Source organism: Ambystoma mexicanum, chromosome 7p, assembly GCF_040938575.1.
Source record: "Ambystoma mexicanum isolate Mex_15411 chromosome 7p, UKY_AmexF1_1, whole genome shotgun sequence".
NCBI lineage: Eukaryota > Metazoa > Chordata > Amphibia > Caudata > Ambystomatidae > Ambystoma > Ambystoma mexicanum.
The window spans coordinates 732,350,646-732,367,307 of NC_090939.1; positions in this window are offsets into that span (position 1 = coordinate 732,350,646).

Here is a 16,662-nt window from a genome sequence, read left to right on the forward strand (position 1 = left end):
TCTCCTTTTCTCTTGCAGGATGTTGCTGTGGAGTTCCGGATGGAAGCACAACTTAGCATGATGGAATTCAGGTAAGAATGATGGAATTTGATGTTTTGGAAGTGCGCGTATTCTAATATTGTTTTTCCCGTTCTTGCTTTGCAGGTCGTGATGTTCGAGCGGGAGCTGTGGCCACGGGATGCTGGAATTCCTCAAGCTAGTACACACAGGTGATGTTTTTTCTTCTCTCGGTTTCGACAGGTTGCGGCCCGGTTGAGATGCTGAGCGCAGGATGATGTATTCTCAGGTAAGGCCAGTAATCGTGTTCTTGTTCTTGGAGGATTACAGGAAGATGCTGAAGAGCTGGAGCTGGACACGGTGAGCGTCACGCTGCTAGTTTCAGAATAACATAAAGCGTGTTCTGCAGTCTGGGTGTGGTTTATATAGCCCAGGTAAAGTAGTACCAGGGAAATTAGTTCCAGGTCCAGCCACACCCAAAACACTAGACCACATGGCTTTGTTCATAAGAACTGAGTTATGCGGTTGCTTCCATGTTGGATTTAAAGACCCATGTATATAAATGAAAGCAAGCCTGATAAGTCTCTCCTTACTGCATATGAGCCTGGTGCCAAAAGCCCCAGGACTGGCTCCAGGAGCCTTTTTGCAGAACTTGTAAGGCCCTAAGGGTTCTGGTGGGAGCCTGCTTGTGACACAGCTTGTGACCCCTAACAGTGGTCAAGACAGCACATTGATAATCTAATTGGCAAAGGTGAGTAGCGGGGACAGGGTCAGAGCATTACTGGTGTTAGATAAATTGGTATCAGGGCAGGATGGCTTGCCGTTAGTGGCATAAATGGCTGTAAGGCCGCTGACATATGTGATTACAGTATGCAGGAGTCATGGTTGTGAGCAAAGTTTGTAGGAGGTGGACAACGGATCCTTTAGTGATGAGACAGGTCCTCCGGGCAGTGGGGATATCCAGAGAGGTGGTGGGTGATAACCTGTGGGCTCTGTAGTATTGGGAGCGGCTACTAGGTGTCTTAACTCAGGTTAACAGGATAGAACATAGTCTGGGGCACCTCCCGAGCGCGCAAACAGGGTGCCAACAGGGCCTTAGTCTGGCCTTTGTCGATGCCAACATATCTGCTTGCCGGCGGATGTTATAGATTCAAATAGCAACAGAGTTGCTTAGAAACGAGGCAGAGCCTCACTATGGTGCTGCGATGCGCTGGTCCTGACGGAGTCAGGCACAATATTGAGACAGGGTCAGGCACGGCAAGCAGAGCAGAATGTTAGTGGCAATGGGGAAAACAGGGTTGCCGCAAATTGGAAAAGCACGTTGTGAAGATGTGGGCAAATGAAATGATGAAAGAGTGGGAATGTGGCTATATTCCTCACCCTAGATGCTGGAGGGCAGCAATGGTGTGGATGCTCCTGCAGATCCGTGGAAATCAGCTGCTCTGTCTCGTGCTTCGTTGTGGTAGAGGTGATGGTCCTGGGGAGGAGGAAAGGGCTCCTGCCCTCTTCCTCGAAGAGAACTGCTGCACTCGTGGATGCTGGGTGCCAACAGGGCCTTAGTGTGGCCTTTGTCGATGCAGGCGTATCCGCTTGCCGGCGGATGTTTTGGATTCAAATAGCAACGGAGTTGCTTAGAAACGAGGCAGAGCCTCACTATGGTGCCGCGATGTGCCCGTCCTGATGGAGTCAGGCAGAATATTGAGACAGGGTCCGGCACGGCGAGCAGAGCAGAATTCTCATGGCAATGGGGGAAAACAGGGTTGACGCAAATTGGAAAAGCTTGTTGTGAAGATGTGGGCAAATGAAATGATGAAAGAGTGGGAATGTGCCTGTATTCCTCACCCTAGATGCTGGAGGGCAGCCAAGATGTGGATGCTCCTGCAGATCCATGGAAATCAGCTGCTCCGTCTCGTGCTTTGTTGTGATAGAGGTGATGGTCCAGGGGAGTAGGAAAGGGCTCCTGCCCTCTTCCTCGAAGAGAACTGCGCACTGGTTGTTTAATGCTAATGGGAATATTGTGGCGTTTATCCCCCTTTCCAGGGACTGGAACAGTGAATACCAGCCCGGCAGCCAAGTTATCAGCCCAAGCGAAGAAAGGGTGGATAACGAAGTCTCTGGACCATTATCCCCCCCATTCCAGCCCCGGCAATGGGGGATGAAGACCATTAGCACCTCCGGTTCCCAAAGCGGGATCCAGGGTGCTAAAAGAAATAGATTTTTCTTCCTATTGGAAGGAAAATCCTTTTCCAAGATGGCCACCATGGAAAGGGAAGGCGGGGGGTTCCATACAGGGCCTCTCTTCACTTTCCATGGCAGCCTGCAGAAGCCAAAGAGAAAACCCATGACCATATTACCACAAGCACATTTTTCTTCCCTTTCAAAGCTATCCCACTTTCGAATAACTTTACCACAAAGTCGGTCCCCGGTGGACATGGCCACTTTAACCCCATGTGTTGTCCCTCGTGGTCATGGCCAGTAGCCAGATTGTCCGGATCATGACCTTATTCCATGACCCAGACAATGTGGCCACTGCCCATGGCCACAGGCTACACCTCAGTCACCAAAGGTATATCACAATTTTTTGTACCTACATTATGACACTTGTCAAAAAATAAAACACAGGCACATTTGAAAACTATGCATTAAGGTCCTTGCCAATTCTCCTTACACGAGTTTCCTGGAAATCCATCCATGTTTTATTTTTTCAAAAATGTCAAATGTATGCACATACAATAGTCATATAACTTAGCACCCACTTGACAAAATCCATTCAGACTTTACAAAAACAGTTATATCTAGATCTAAAATCTTTTTGCAAACGTTTGTGTAGATTCATCAAATTGCACCCCATTTATAAGCCTTTACAATATTTTCGAATCCCCCCTCTAATTTTGCCCCCTCTTGACAGAATCCCACCAGACTTTGCTAAAACATTTATATCTAGATCTATAATCATTTTGCAAACCTTTGTGTAGATTCATCAAATGGCAAAAACAAAGAGGTGATGGCTGGAAGGTTTAGACTTAATCTTAACCACTGGCAATGCTCTGGGCAACCCTCCAGACCACCGTTCTTCGCCTGCCAAGCCATTACAGAAGGGAAAGACCATATGCAAATCAGGCTTGGCCCCACCCCAAAAGGGGCAGTCCAGCCCGAACTGCTAGGCCACATCCCTTCTGCACGAGACCACAAGCATCCCCAAACATGTTTCGCCCTTGTTGGGGCTCATCAGTGAGGAGTAGCTTGGGTCTCTAGGCCCAGCAGGCACGGGACCCACGTCTGGGCATACCCGTCCCACTCGGGGTGACATAGCAAAAACAAAGAGGTGATGGCTGGAAGGTTTAGACTTAATCTTAACCACTGGCAATGCTCTGGGCAACCCTCCAGACCACCGTTCTTCGCCTGCCAAGCCATTACAGAAGGGAAAGACCATATGCAAATCAGGCTTGGCCCCACCCCAAAAGGGGCAGTCCAGCCCGAACTGCTAGGCCACATCCCTTCTGCACGAGACCACAAGCATCCCCAAACATGTTTCGCCCTTGTTGGGGCTCATCAGTGAGGAGTAGCTTGGGTCTCTAGGCCCAGCAGGCACGGGACCCACGTCTGGGCATACCCGTCCCACTCGGGGTGACATAGCAAAAACAAAGAGGTGATGGCTGGAAGGTTTAGACTTAATCTTAACCACTGGCAATGCTCTGGGCAACCCTCCAGACCACCGTTCTTCGCCTGCCAAGCCATTACAGAAGGGAAAGACCATATGCAAATCAGGCTTGGCCCCACCCCAAAAGGGGCAGTCCAGCCCGAACTGCTAGGCCACATCCCTTCTGCACGAGACCACAAGCATCCCCAAACATGTTTCGCCCTTGTTGGGGCTCATCAGTGAGGAGTAGCTTGGGTCTCTAGGCCCAGCAGGCACGGGACCCACGTCTGGGCATACCCGTCCCACTCGGGGTGACATAGCAAAAACAAAGAGGTGATGGCTGGAAGGTTTAGACTTAATCTTAACCACTGGCAATGCTCTGGGCAACCCTCCAGACCACCGTTCTTCGCCTGCCAAGCCATTACAGAAGGGAAAGACCATATGCAAATCAGGCTTGGCCCCACCCCAAAAGGGGCAGTCCAGCCCGAACTGCTAGGCCACATCCCTTCTGCACGAGACCACAAGCATCCCCAAACATGTTTCGCCCTTGTTGGGGCTCATCAGTGAGGAGTAGCTTGGGTCTCTAGGCCCAGCAGGCACGGGACCCACGTCTGGGCATACCCGTCCCACTCGGGGTGACATAGCAAAAACAAAGAGGTGATGGCTGGAAGGTTTAGACTTAATCTTAACCACTGGCAATGCTCTGGGCAACCCTCCAGACCACCGTTCTTCGCCTGCCAAGCCATTACAGAAGGGAAAGACCATATGCAAATCAGGCTTGGCCCCACCCCAAAAGGGGCAGTCCAGCCCGAACTGCTAGGCCACATCCCTTCTGCACGAGACCACAAGCATCCCCAAACATGTTTCACCCTTGTTGGGGCTCATCAGTGAGGAGTAGCTTGGGTCTCTAGGCCCAGCAGGCACGGGACCCACGTCTGGGCATACCCGTCCCACTCGGGGTGACAGCAAAAACAAAGAGGTGATGGCTGGAAGGTTTAGACTTAATCTTAACCACTGGCAATGCTCTGGGCAACCCTCCAGACCACCGTTCTTCGCCTGCCAAGCCATTACAGAAGGGAAAGACCATATGCAAATCAGGCTTGGCCCCACCCCAAAAGGGGCAGTCCAGCCCGAACTGCTAGGCCACATCCCTTCTGCACGAGACCACAAGCATCCCCAAACATGTTTCGCCCTTGTCTGGGGATGCTTGTGGTCTCGTGCAAAAGGGATGTGACCTAGCAGTTCGGGCTGGACTACCCCTTTGGGGGTGGGACCAAGCCTGATTTGCATATGGTTTTTCCCCTTTTGTAATGGCTTGGCAGGCGAAGAACGATGGTCTGGAGGGTTGCCCAGAGCAATGCCAGAGGTCAAGATTTATTCTAAACCTTCCAGCCATCAACTCTTTTGTTTTGCTAGATTCATCAAATGGCACCACATGTATAAGCCTTTACAATATATTGGGACCCCCCTCTAATGTTGCCCCCTCTTGACAAAATCCCACCAAACTTTGCAAAAACATTTATATCTAGATCTATAATCTTTTTGCAAACCTTTGTGTAGATCTGTCAAATGGCACCACATTTATAAGCCTTTACAATATTTTGGGACTTCCCCTCTAATTTTGCCCCCTCTGGACAAAATCCCACCAAAACATTTTTGCCAACTTGAGTGTAGATTCGTCAAATGGCACCTCGTTTATAAGCCATTACATTATTTTATGACCCCTGCCTCTAATATTTTTCTCCTCTGGACAAAATCCCACCAAACTTCGCAAAGATATTTATATATAGATCTATTATCAGTTTGCCAACTTAAGTGTAGATTTGTCAAATGGCAACTCATTTATAAGCCTTTACATTATTTTATGACCCCCCCTCTAATTTTTCCCCCTCTGGACAAAATCCCACCAAACTTTGCAAAGATATTTATATCTAGGTCTATTATCAGTTTGCCAACTTAAGTGTAGATTCGTCAAATGGCACCCCATTTATAAGCCTTCACATTATTTTATCAACCCCCCTCTAATTTTGCCCCCTCTTGACAGAATCCCACCAAACTCATTCAGAATCAGGTCAAGAATATAATTGCAAAATGTCATGCAGTTTCATTAAGTGGCACCAAAGTAATAAGCCATCCAAGAACTGCTTTTCACCAACCCTGTAATGCAGAGGTGTCTGTGAACTTCACTGGACTATTCGCAAACATCCGGAATGTTCGCTGACTTTTACGGTGAAAAACACCTGTTTTTTTGCTTCTTGCTGCCATATCCCATCCTCATCACCCTTCACCTCCCCAGAGATCATTTGATAAGTTTGACAAGTGCAATGTTGTGTTTTTTAATATGTTTTTACCGCAATGGCGGCCGTTTCCAAAAATCTGAGTCCTGTCTGCGGACCAAACAAACAGGGAAATGGGTCCGCGGACCGAACCCATATATCACTAATTTTTTTGGACCTACTTTTTGGTAGTTTTAAAAAGAACAACTGGATACATTTCCACCAAATTTACAAAAGCACACTTTCGGGAACAAGCTGCCGCTCCTACCTATGGACCCAATGGGGATTTACCGCCCCCGCAACACGTGATCTGGCCATTGGAGTTCAGTTGACTTCTTATTTTAACACCAGTATCCATCAGAACGCTGACCGGGACCACCAGGACAGAGTGACTCCCTCAACGAGTCCGATTTCTGAATTTGGGCCGGCGCCGGGCCTGAGACAGTGGGCAGCATGTGCACAATTCTGGGCACCCACAGAGAGGAACTGGCAGCTCTTCCATATGTCCAGACTCCGACCGACACTCCCACCCGATGGATGATGACACCACACTGAAGTGGGGCACCCAGGCTGGGAAGCAGGCTGCTCTGCTGCACACTCTGCTGTAGCAATATGGAAAGACCTGGGCAGGCTGACTGATGGCTCTGAATTTGAAGAAGAAGTCAGTCAAGACAGCATGGCTGTGGCATAGCGGTGCATGCGTGGAACCTCCCAGACGTAGTCAGTCAAAGGGCAAAGCAAACAGCAAAGGCACTTTTTGGCTGATTGGATATTTGCTACATTTATAGCAAATGTGCCCTGGCTGCTTCAGTCCCAGGGCTCTGGAAAGTCTAGCCTTGTCGGCCCAGCCCGGGGATGAGGGAAAATGAACTGCACTGCCATATGAATTGCACCATACTGTGATTTTCATTAATTGCAATACCATCAGGCCATCAGTCTGGCTGCAGGCAATGCATGAGCACCTCTTCATCCGCTCCGAGGGCGGCGCCTCTTTGGTTCAGGTAGGCCACCACCTAACATCAAACTCTCTGCGCTGCACACAGTGCGCTCTTGGACCCTCTGCCCTGCCCTGCGGCCAGGGCCTGGCTGGCTGTTGCCTGCATAATTCAACATTCCTTTTTCTCTGCTGGATGGGGGATCGGAATGGATCTATCACATTATCAACCAGCAGGAGAGGACCCAGCCCACTGAGCAGGGGTGGGGCTCTGACTCCTCTGCTGCTGCTATGAGTGACAATGTGTTTGGCAAAACTGGCAGGGTCTAAAAGTGCCATAATAAACAGTTATCCCACAGAGCATGCACCTCCCTGCACAGTGCAGATTTTCTGCTGGATGACATTTCACTTTGTAACGTAACATAAGGCCTATTTACATTGGCCCTCATTACGACCCTGGCGGAATTCGAAAAACGATGGCGGAAATGCAATACCGCCATCGAATACCGCTCGTTGCGATCATGACCCGTCACCGTAAAGTACGATGCCATTAGCGACACCGTAGTGAACGCCAACGTTAACTGCACCAAGTACGCGCACGCGCGCCTTGCGAAACCGTAATTTCCGCCATGGCGCAACGGTACGCGAATTCTGACCCTAGCGGACATGTACTCAACGCCATCAAGCATGGCGGAAAGTACCATTCCGCCATGGCGAGAATTACGGCATCGCGAACCAACCGTAAATGGCCCTACTGAGTGCCTGTACTCCACTCCCTGCCCACATTGCACAACTCCCCGTAGGCGCAATGTAGTCACACTATGCAACCAGTGAAATGTACAAGTCACCCATGCATGCCAACGATCAAATGCATGCATGGGCTCCAAGTGGCTTGTGAGTGGCCATCCATATTTGGCATGTCACCATTGCCGTACTGATGCAGCACAGGCATGTGAAGGTACAAGTACACCAAAATGAACTGAAATATTCCATGAGACAAAACAACAATAGTCCCCCATCGCTTGCCACCAGTTAAAATCAACATCCAAAGCAGTATCCTGAGGGAGACTGCACCAGCCCTGTACTCTTGCCAGTAGACAAACCAACCATCAGCATAAGCATGTACCACACAAGTTGGCAGAGTGACTGAGCAGCCAGGCTCATCTCAAGAGGGGCCAATGGGAGCTGTAGGGCACAGATGGCACGAATACAGCAGCAATTCCAATGGACCTGACCTCAGTCTCCCTCCAAGAAACGCACGCAAACACAGGCACCTGTGACCAGCCATTTTCTGATAATCCCATCATTCCACCAATTCACCTGGCTGACCGGCATCTGTTGCACAAAAGCTAATCCCCCGCCCCTGAGCATGACATCATAAAAACAGTCATAATGGCAGCCCCTATCCCTGACCTAACTGGGCTTCGTAGGCAAAAGCGGCCAGTACAGTACCACACAACTCTACTCAGAAGCCGGAACCCAATGCATATCATCTCACAATACATCGTGGCACCAATGGGAATATGCTACATTACTAGCAAAGAATAACGCTACACGGTAAATAACTGAATATAAATTTAATGCACATCAAAATCACCAAGCCCATACAGCTATTTACTCATAAACTCCCAAATAATTTTCATATTTTCATTACTGTGGGCTGCATCCGCAATAAATGACCAGCTACTTCTTGTGTGACACCCTGTTCCTTCATGGTACACAGGGGCTACATTTACGTTCAAAAAGGCAACATGGAAGCGCCTAGAACCGCAGGGCCGTCCCATGAAGTAGGCACTAGTCCAGCTGAAAGTATGAGATGTTGCCCCTAGCCACTAGTACTGCGTAAGGGCATGTGGCCCATTGGCGATCGTCCCATAAGATCGTAATGGTGCTCCACTGATTAACTCGAAGCTGCAGGTGTCGACTGTAGAAGCCATCTGCAGGAGTGGCGTACAGATGGCAGCGGCAAAAGGGGAGGAGATACCTGTCACCCAAATGAATAAAAATAAAAATAGTATGGGAATCCGAACTTCATAAGTATTACTCACTTCATTCAACACACTAAATCTACAACCATATGCATGCTAGCCCACTCAAAAGGATTAATTTCACCCAAAAATAACTTGGGTTTCATAACGATATAAATCGAGGTGAATACACTATCACAAACGAGTGTTTGTGTGCATGCGTCTGTTAAAACATAATCCATTTGATGGGATTGGTGACGTGCATAGACACAAGTGTTTGAAGGCGCGTCGAGACAGGGAGGGTTCAACAAGGGCAGATAGACGATGGTCCCACTATGGCAGCATTGCATCACATAGCGCAGGGGAAGGGGATAGATTCCAAAAAGCCATGTACATGGCAAACCCTCAATTAAATCATCTGTCCATGCATCCATTCATCATTCCCTCATCCCGGTATAAAAACGCCTGAATATTTACTCACATAACATTTGAAATTTCCATTGAGTCTGTGCGTAATGCAGTCTGCAAAATCCACTGTGCTCCTGGCCGGATTTCTAGTGTAGTGAAATAACATGTAATTGGGAACGTCCTGCCTCATCGTCCACTACGCTATTGCGCATCCCATTCAATTCATATCAATCATTGCATTCTCGTCATGGGCCCTGTCCCAAGGACATTCAACAATAGAACGTTATATTCCCTGTCAGACCTGTGGGCGTCTCCTCGCCGCTAGTTGAAAACCAAAAGCGCTGTCCTTCGAATTCCTCATTTGCAACATCACGTCGAAAAGGCATCTGTGAACGCTTGAATTCACAAATACATCTATGTAGTGCGGCTGTGTGTGAAAATGGTAACTGGCTCCAATCACTAATGGGACTCCCCGCCCGTCGGTGAACGTCGGTACAGTGCTGCATGAGGGTCCACCGTTCATCGAGTACTACATTCCACTGACCCTTCACAAGTTTGTTCGCGACTGCAAATATAGTATGTTAAAAAATGGAACAATAGCAAAATTAACATATAAACCAATATTTCACTGCCATCGGGATTAAATACATGATTGTAATTGCAAGATGCCATGCGTCAAATTGCAGCGTTGTGTGCGGGACGTGCTCGCCCAATAGTTACTGCAGCTGGCACAGGTGGAATGAATCACCACAGGTGGAGGCTATACAGCCTGAAAACACATAAATTGCACACCCAAACCCCTCCCACAACCACACCCACTCCAAAATGCTACCGACAGGACTAGCGATGTTGGGTCTGGGGGACCTGATAGCACTGCAAGTACTCCATCTTCAAGAAGAAGACGAACACCAACTACTACAACAACCGGCCGCACAGAGGAGACGAAGGAGGAGGAGGAGGAGGGCAAGGCACGGGCAGCAAGGCCCACCAGCACAGCCACTACCACCACACAGGCAGCCCGCAATCCCACGCCTCCGAGCTAATCCGTTCAACCTCACTGCTGAGCAGATCCACACCCTCTACCGTTTGGACCGGGAAACCATAACCGCCATTGTCAACATGACACACGCTGACCTTGTCAGCATGATAGATAGCCCCACCGCCACCCCCCCCTACTGAAGGTGGTGTCTGTACTCCACTTCCTGGCCACAGGCACCTACCAGCACACAGTCGGACAGTTGCATGGCATTTCACAGCCACTATTGTCACGGACACTATTCCAAGTGCTTGATGCCCTCCTGAAGCACACAGACGACTACATCTCTTTACCACGCTCAGAGGAGGAGCTTACAAACACAAAAGTGGGATTCCATGCACTTGGCGGCATACCGGGTTGCATTGGTGCCATCGACTGCACCCATGTGGAATTGGTTGTCCCACATGCCATGGAGGTCCAGTACCGCAACAGGAAACTATATCATTCTATCAATGTACAAATGGTGTGTGACTCCAACAGGATCTTTACACATTGTTGTGCCCGATTTCCAGGATCAACCCATGATTCTATGGTCTTGAGGAACTCTACAATACCACGCTACATGGAGCGACACGCAGGGCACCGATCCTGGCTACTCGGTGAGTCTCATTTAATGCATGTGAATGTGGGGTAGGTGATGCGTCAATGACGTGGCAGGAAGGGGGGGATGCGTACGTAGCAATATTATTCCACAAACATCCTTCTTTGTCCACATGCAGGTGATGCCGGGTATCCACTGAAGAGATGGCTCCTTACACCAATCTGGAACCCACAGAACCAGCATGAGGAGGACTACAACCATGCCCACTCACGTACCCGTGTAGTCATAGAACAGGCATTCGGCCTACTGAAGGCTCGTTTCCGCTGCCTCAGCAGGTCTGGCGGGGCACTCCTGTACCGCCATGAGAAGGTGGCAAAGATGGTCATGGCATGTGTCATGCTACACAACATGTGCGTACGTAGAAATGTGGCCATGCCCCCTGACGCAGAACTGCAAGCACCTGAAGATGGTGATGATGAGGGTGGGGATGTGGCAGCACCTCAAGGAGTCCGCGAGGCACAGGAGGCCCGTGAAATTCGTCAGAATCTCATAGATGCATGCTTCTAGCACTCACGCCTGGTGGCTGTTACATGGACACGGGACTTGTGGCACTGTGTGTGTCTGGAACATGCACAATGTGGACTGTACGCCAAGAAAGGCCTCGTACACAAAGATCAATGTCCACACATCTCATTGGATGAATATGAAGAAATGTATAGCAAATGTGAAATGATGTTACACACCCAATCGACCCGCCACCCAAAGAAGCACAACACACCCCCTCCACCCTCCTACCTCCCCCCCGAACACCAGTGTCCAAAGATGCTCAGTGTCAGTGGGCAGTCGCTATTGCAAGCCCCCTCTCCGGGTATCAGGGGCACCCCTGCCTGTGGAGCGCAGGTTCCTCCCAGATCTACGTTGGGGGCTGCCCTGGACGGAACTTGCAACGGATGATGTCTCTGCCTACTCACGTCCATGCATGTCCCTAAGGGTTTGTGAGAGCTCAGTGAGCACACGGCGCACAGCGGCAAGTTCACCACATACGTCTTTGGACGTCGCATGCAGTTCCCCCCTCAGGCTCTCGGTGCTTCTCTCCATTTGTGCCCTTAGTGTCTCTGTACTTCGCTCCATTTCTGCCCTAAGTGTCTCAGTAGATGTTTCAATGGCTGCCTTAGAACCCCCACATTCAGCAGCATGCTCCTTGAGGAGCGTGGCCAGTTGCTGCTGTTGCACAATCATCTGCTCGAGGGACTGTTGCCTCTGCTGGGCCATGCCCATTTGCGGTGGTGTCACAGAGGGGCTGATCACCTCATGTTGCCTTGCCACAGGCCTTGTGGGGGTTGGCCAGTCGTCGTCTTGTGGGTGCCCCTGCATGTGTTTCTATTGCACTATGGGGACACATGGTACTTCACATGATTGGACATTGTGGATTTAGCATTGTTTTATTTGGGCCACCTACCTGATTCTTCGGATGTCTGCACTCCTTTCTCCATCCCTCCGACTCCCTCTATGCTCTCCATTCCAATGGTGGAGGCACAGATTTCTTCCCAGGGGGTCAACTTGATGAGTGATTCCGATCCTCCCCCGGTGGCTGTGGCAATGTTTCGGTTGGCCGAAAGTATGCTCCGGACGCGTATCCGCAAGTCGTCCCATCGCTTTCTGCATTGCTGTGGGTTGCGGGGTGCGGTCCCCACCGCACTTACCCGCTGTGCCACCAGGGCCCATATGGCCTTCTTGTTCGCAAGTGCCGTCCTGGTCATTTGCGTCGAGAAGACGACGGCAGCATTCTCCTGGAGGGTCTCTGTGAGCACGGTGAGTTCCTCATGGGAGAAGTGGACCTGCCGCTTGCGATCGCACGCTTTTTTAGCAACTTTTCCCATATTTATTTTTTTAACTGGGGTGGCTAACGGGTTGGGATGTGTCTCAGGGTCGGATTTTTGATGGTTGTGTTGGGATTCTGATTTTATAGGTGTACGGCGTGCTGTTTCCCGTTCCGGCCCCATGTTTTTACTTCCGTTTCCGTATATTTACGGTGACCGTAATTTGCGCTGCCCGCTCATTACGGTGACCGCTAAGATGGGTGGCGGAGTTGCACCTAGGGCGGCGTACGACGGCGGTAAGGGGCGTTTTGGGGCCATTTCCGCCATCGCGGACTTTGCACTTCCGCCATGGCGTTATGCTCGTGCCCGATGGGTCGGAATTAGCCGCACTTTGCTCCATCGTGCTATGGCGGAAACGCTATTTACGCTGTGGCGGTCATGTCAGTTACTTTCCGCCAGGGTCGTAATGAGGGCCATTGTAATAAACTAAACATGGATGCCATGAACACGATTCAAATTATCCAATGCATGCACGCAGTTCAGTTACCTCGTGTTGCTGTTGCATGGTGTTGGGTCGAGTCTAGGGTCACATAAACAAACATCTACTAATCTGCAGGTGCACACTGCACAGCAAATGAGTAAGTGAATTTTCAGTAAAGCACTGACTGACTGTGTGCGAGCGAGTGACCGCATTACAATAATGGCATAGCCGTCAATGGACCAGGCCACGGCCGGTGGCATGTCCTACGGGCATGGTGTAGGGACCGCGGCAGCAGTGGCAGGAGACTGAGGCAGTATATGCCTGGACGGTGCCGCTGCCACAGCCACAAGAGCCAACTGGTAGCCAGGGGGCCGCACCGGGTACCAGGGTGGAGCCAGGGGGGCAAACACCCCCTTGCGCTCCCCCTGGCTACGCCACTGAAGTATACTCTCCTGTTGCATCATATTTGTATTATGTTTCTATGATGTAATGAAATGTATTGCATGAGGTAGACATAACACATTGGGCCTCATTACAACCCAGGCGTTAAGGCTAACCCGCCTTGGTGCTAATTACGGCACCGTACGGCCCTATGGGGCAAAAATGGGAATGGGGAAGGGTAAATGGGGAATGGGGATTTACCACCCCACTCACCTTGGAATGGGGCGGTAAATCCGCCATCCACCATGGTGTAAACAGAGTTTACACCATGGTGGTAAATTAGGGAACTTACCGCCTGGGTTGTAATGAGGCCCATTAAAGTCAATAAAGAGACCTTATAATGTCTCGTTTTTTCTATTATTATTTTTTTTAATTCCAAGACCTAAAGCCAGCTGGACGACCCTTTAGGCAGTTTTGCCCTCCACAGATGCCATGTAAGATACATTCATCCCTCCAGAAATCCCACTTGTGCACCCTATTGTATTTGTTTCCATGCAGTTTTGCAAAGCTTCTGGAGGGGTGGGAGACAGGGGTAGCTGGGTGGCCATGTTCATTCTCACTCCAATCTTCATCCATTCCACTTTATCCACTCAGTCCTTTTGTAGAGGAGGACCCAAAAGCCTCCACTAGAAGCCTTGACCCTAACCTGCCTATATGTTGGGAACCAGAGATAGTGGCAAAGGTGACACCTGTAATGAGGCCAATAACAAGAGCAGCCTTTGAAGCAAAGTACCCATAGAGAAAGCCATTCTTTATGTATCCACGAAGAGCTGACAGCCTCTTAAGAAAGATCCCTGAAAAGAGGGAGAAGATGAATGAAAGAGCAGACTGGTGACGTCACATGATGCAATGTGACACACTGAGAAGAGATAATAGTGGAGAAAGTAAAGAAAACATATAGAATCCAGTGACAAAGTAAAGAATCAAGTAACCTGTTATGTGTAAAATTAAGATTACACATGTGAAGAGCATGGAAGAAAATGCAAAGCCACTTTATAATTGTACAGAGCCAGCAACGCAAGGAGACTAAGTGATCATAGAAGCTAGCTATACAGAGCATGTAGATTGCAGACAGTGCCAAGGTATATTTATATGTAAGCATAAGAAATCTGGATGTTCCACATCATGTTTTAGCAAACTGGGATCTCATGAGCAGGAAGCTTGAAAGTGTGTCGTAGTTAAGAAACAGTAGCTGACGAGCGAGAAAGAATCAAGAAGGCTTGTATGTCCCAGTGTCAAGAAGGCCAGTGCAGCTGAGAACTGGTTGTCTATTCAAAGGATACAATTAGTACAAGAGAGACAATGAGTGCCAAGTTGTATTCGTTTTAATACTATTTATTATTGAAAAGGAGCTTGAAACGTGGTTGTCAGTCATGTGACCTGGATGGAAATACACTTAAGCAGACTCTGCAGAGGCCAGAAGATAAAAGCATGCACACACTCTCTAATATTCCCAGGAGTTGTGAAACCTACAAGGCCATGTTCAAAGGCTTATTGATGACAGAAAGTAAGACTGATGATAGATAGTGGGCTAATTGGATGGGGAGGTATGGTCAAGACCAACCCACCAGCAACTGGAGTGCCAGCTTGTGCGCTGTTAGCAAGTGGAATATTCCAGAAGGGTACAAGTGTGCCAATCAATTATAAAGGGCCATGTATCAAAGAGCCCTATAGTTTGAGATCCAATAGATCGTCGTGTATTTTGTGACGATGGAGATGACTTGCACTAGAGGAGGGCTTAGTTGCCCACCTGACAGTAGAGACCCAATCACAACCTTAAACCACATAGAAAGTATATGTAGATGTTTCCCGTTACCCAACCACAGCCCACATAGGTTTTTACAGTTTGCCACGTAGTATGACATGAATGATGATGAATGTTTAGCATAAAATAATGTTTTTTTTATATAGATCATTGAGATTTTGCTATGAGACGTCTGTCGAAGTCCGTTGTGCTCCCTGTTTTAGATAATTGTTAATAAAACAGTGTACTCCTTGCCAACTTCTTGAGTCACCCTTGTAATTGATGTTTGTGCATCCCCATGCTTCCCATAAGAGCACCACCTCGTCTTAAAGAGCCCCCTTGGGTTCAAGTGGTAGCGTGTCGGTTGGTTGAATGAAAGGGCCGTCAATTTAGTAGACTTGAGATTCTCAGATAATCTGAAACCCTCCGTCCTCTAGATGGAAGGACGCAAAGTTTCCTGTGGAGAACGGCTGGAATAGTCAAGCTTGCAAGTAAAGAAGATACAGGTGGGATGGGTCCCTCTTTGACAAAATCCCTCCTGGTTTCCACAGGCGCCCAGCGGACTGAAGGCAATAGTGGCTGGATTGCAGGAGGGAGATGATACCGAGGGCCTACAGCTGAAAAACGAATGGTTAGTAGACTAAAAGACTGGCAAAAGTGTGGGGAAAGGGATTGAAATAATATAAAATAATGGAGGTTGGGTTTAAGTGTGTGACTGAGAACATCAAAATTATATGATAAAGTGTTAAGGTGAGAGGTATAGCATCTGAAAGCCTGGTGGTCCTCATTCAAGGAACGTAGAAGTCATTTCAAAATCCAAGTGGATAAAATAGGTGACACGCAGATAGATCTGTGAAAGGAATTGGCTTGCACTCCCATCGGAGTATTTTAGGGGCTAGTGAAAAGAGGTGTCATGACGTGCATGCAAGAGTCAACTAAGTTTGTCTGTTTGTGGATTTTATGTTTTAAAGAAGTGTTGGAAAAGACGGCAAAGATAGGCTGTAGTGTATAGAGACAAAGATTATTATCTATTCTAGGTCATTGTCGGCACCGACTGTAGAGTAGATTGCAATATTGAGAAGTAAAGGCTTTGAGCGGCGAGTGTGGAGCACGCTCATATTTATTATTTTTCAGAAGATGTATTTTTGTGTAAATTCTGGTAAGTATATACAGTCGATTAAGATTTGTCAAAATGGGAGAAGACACACTACTGATGCATGTGAGTAAGACACTGCCCAAACCTATGCCCAAGATCAAACAGTACAGTGCAGAATGGGTAAAAGGCACAGCAGATAAGATGTTCATGCTGTGGCCTCAAGGGGAATCACTGTCGAAAGCAGTTTTGCAGCTCATGACCATTTACCTGCCTGCAGCATT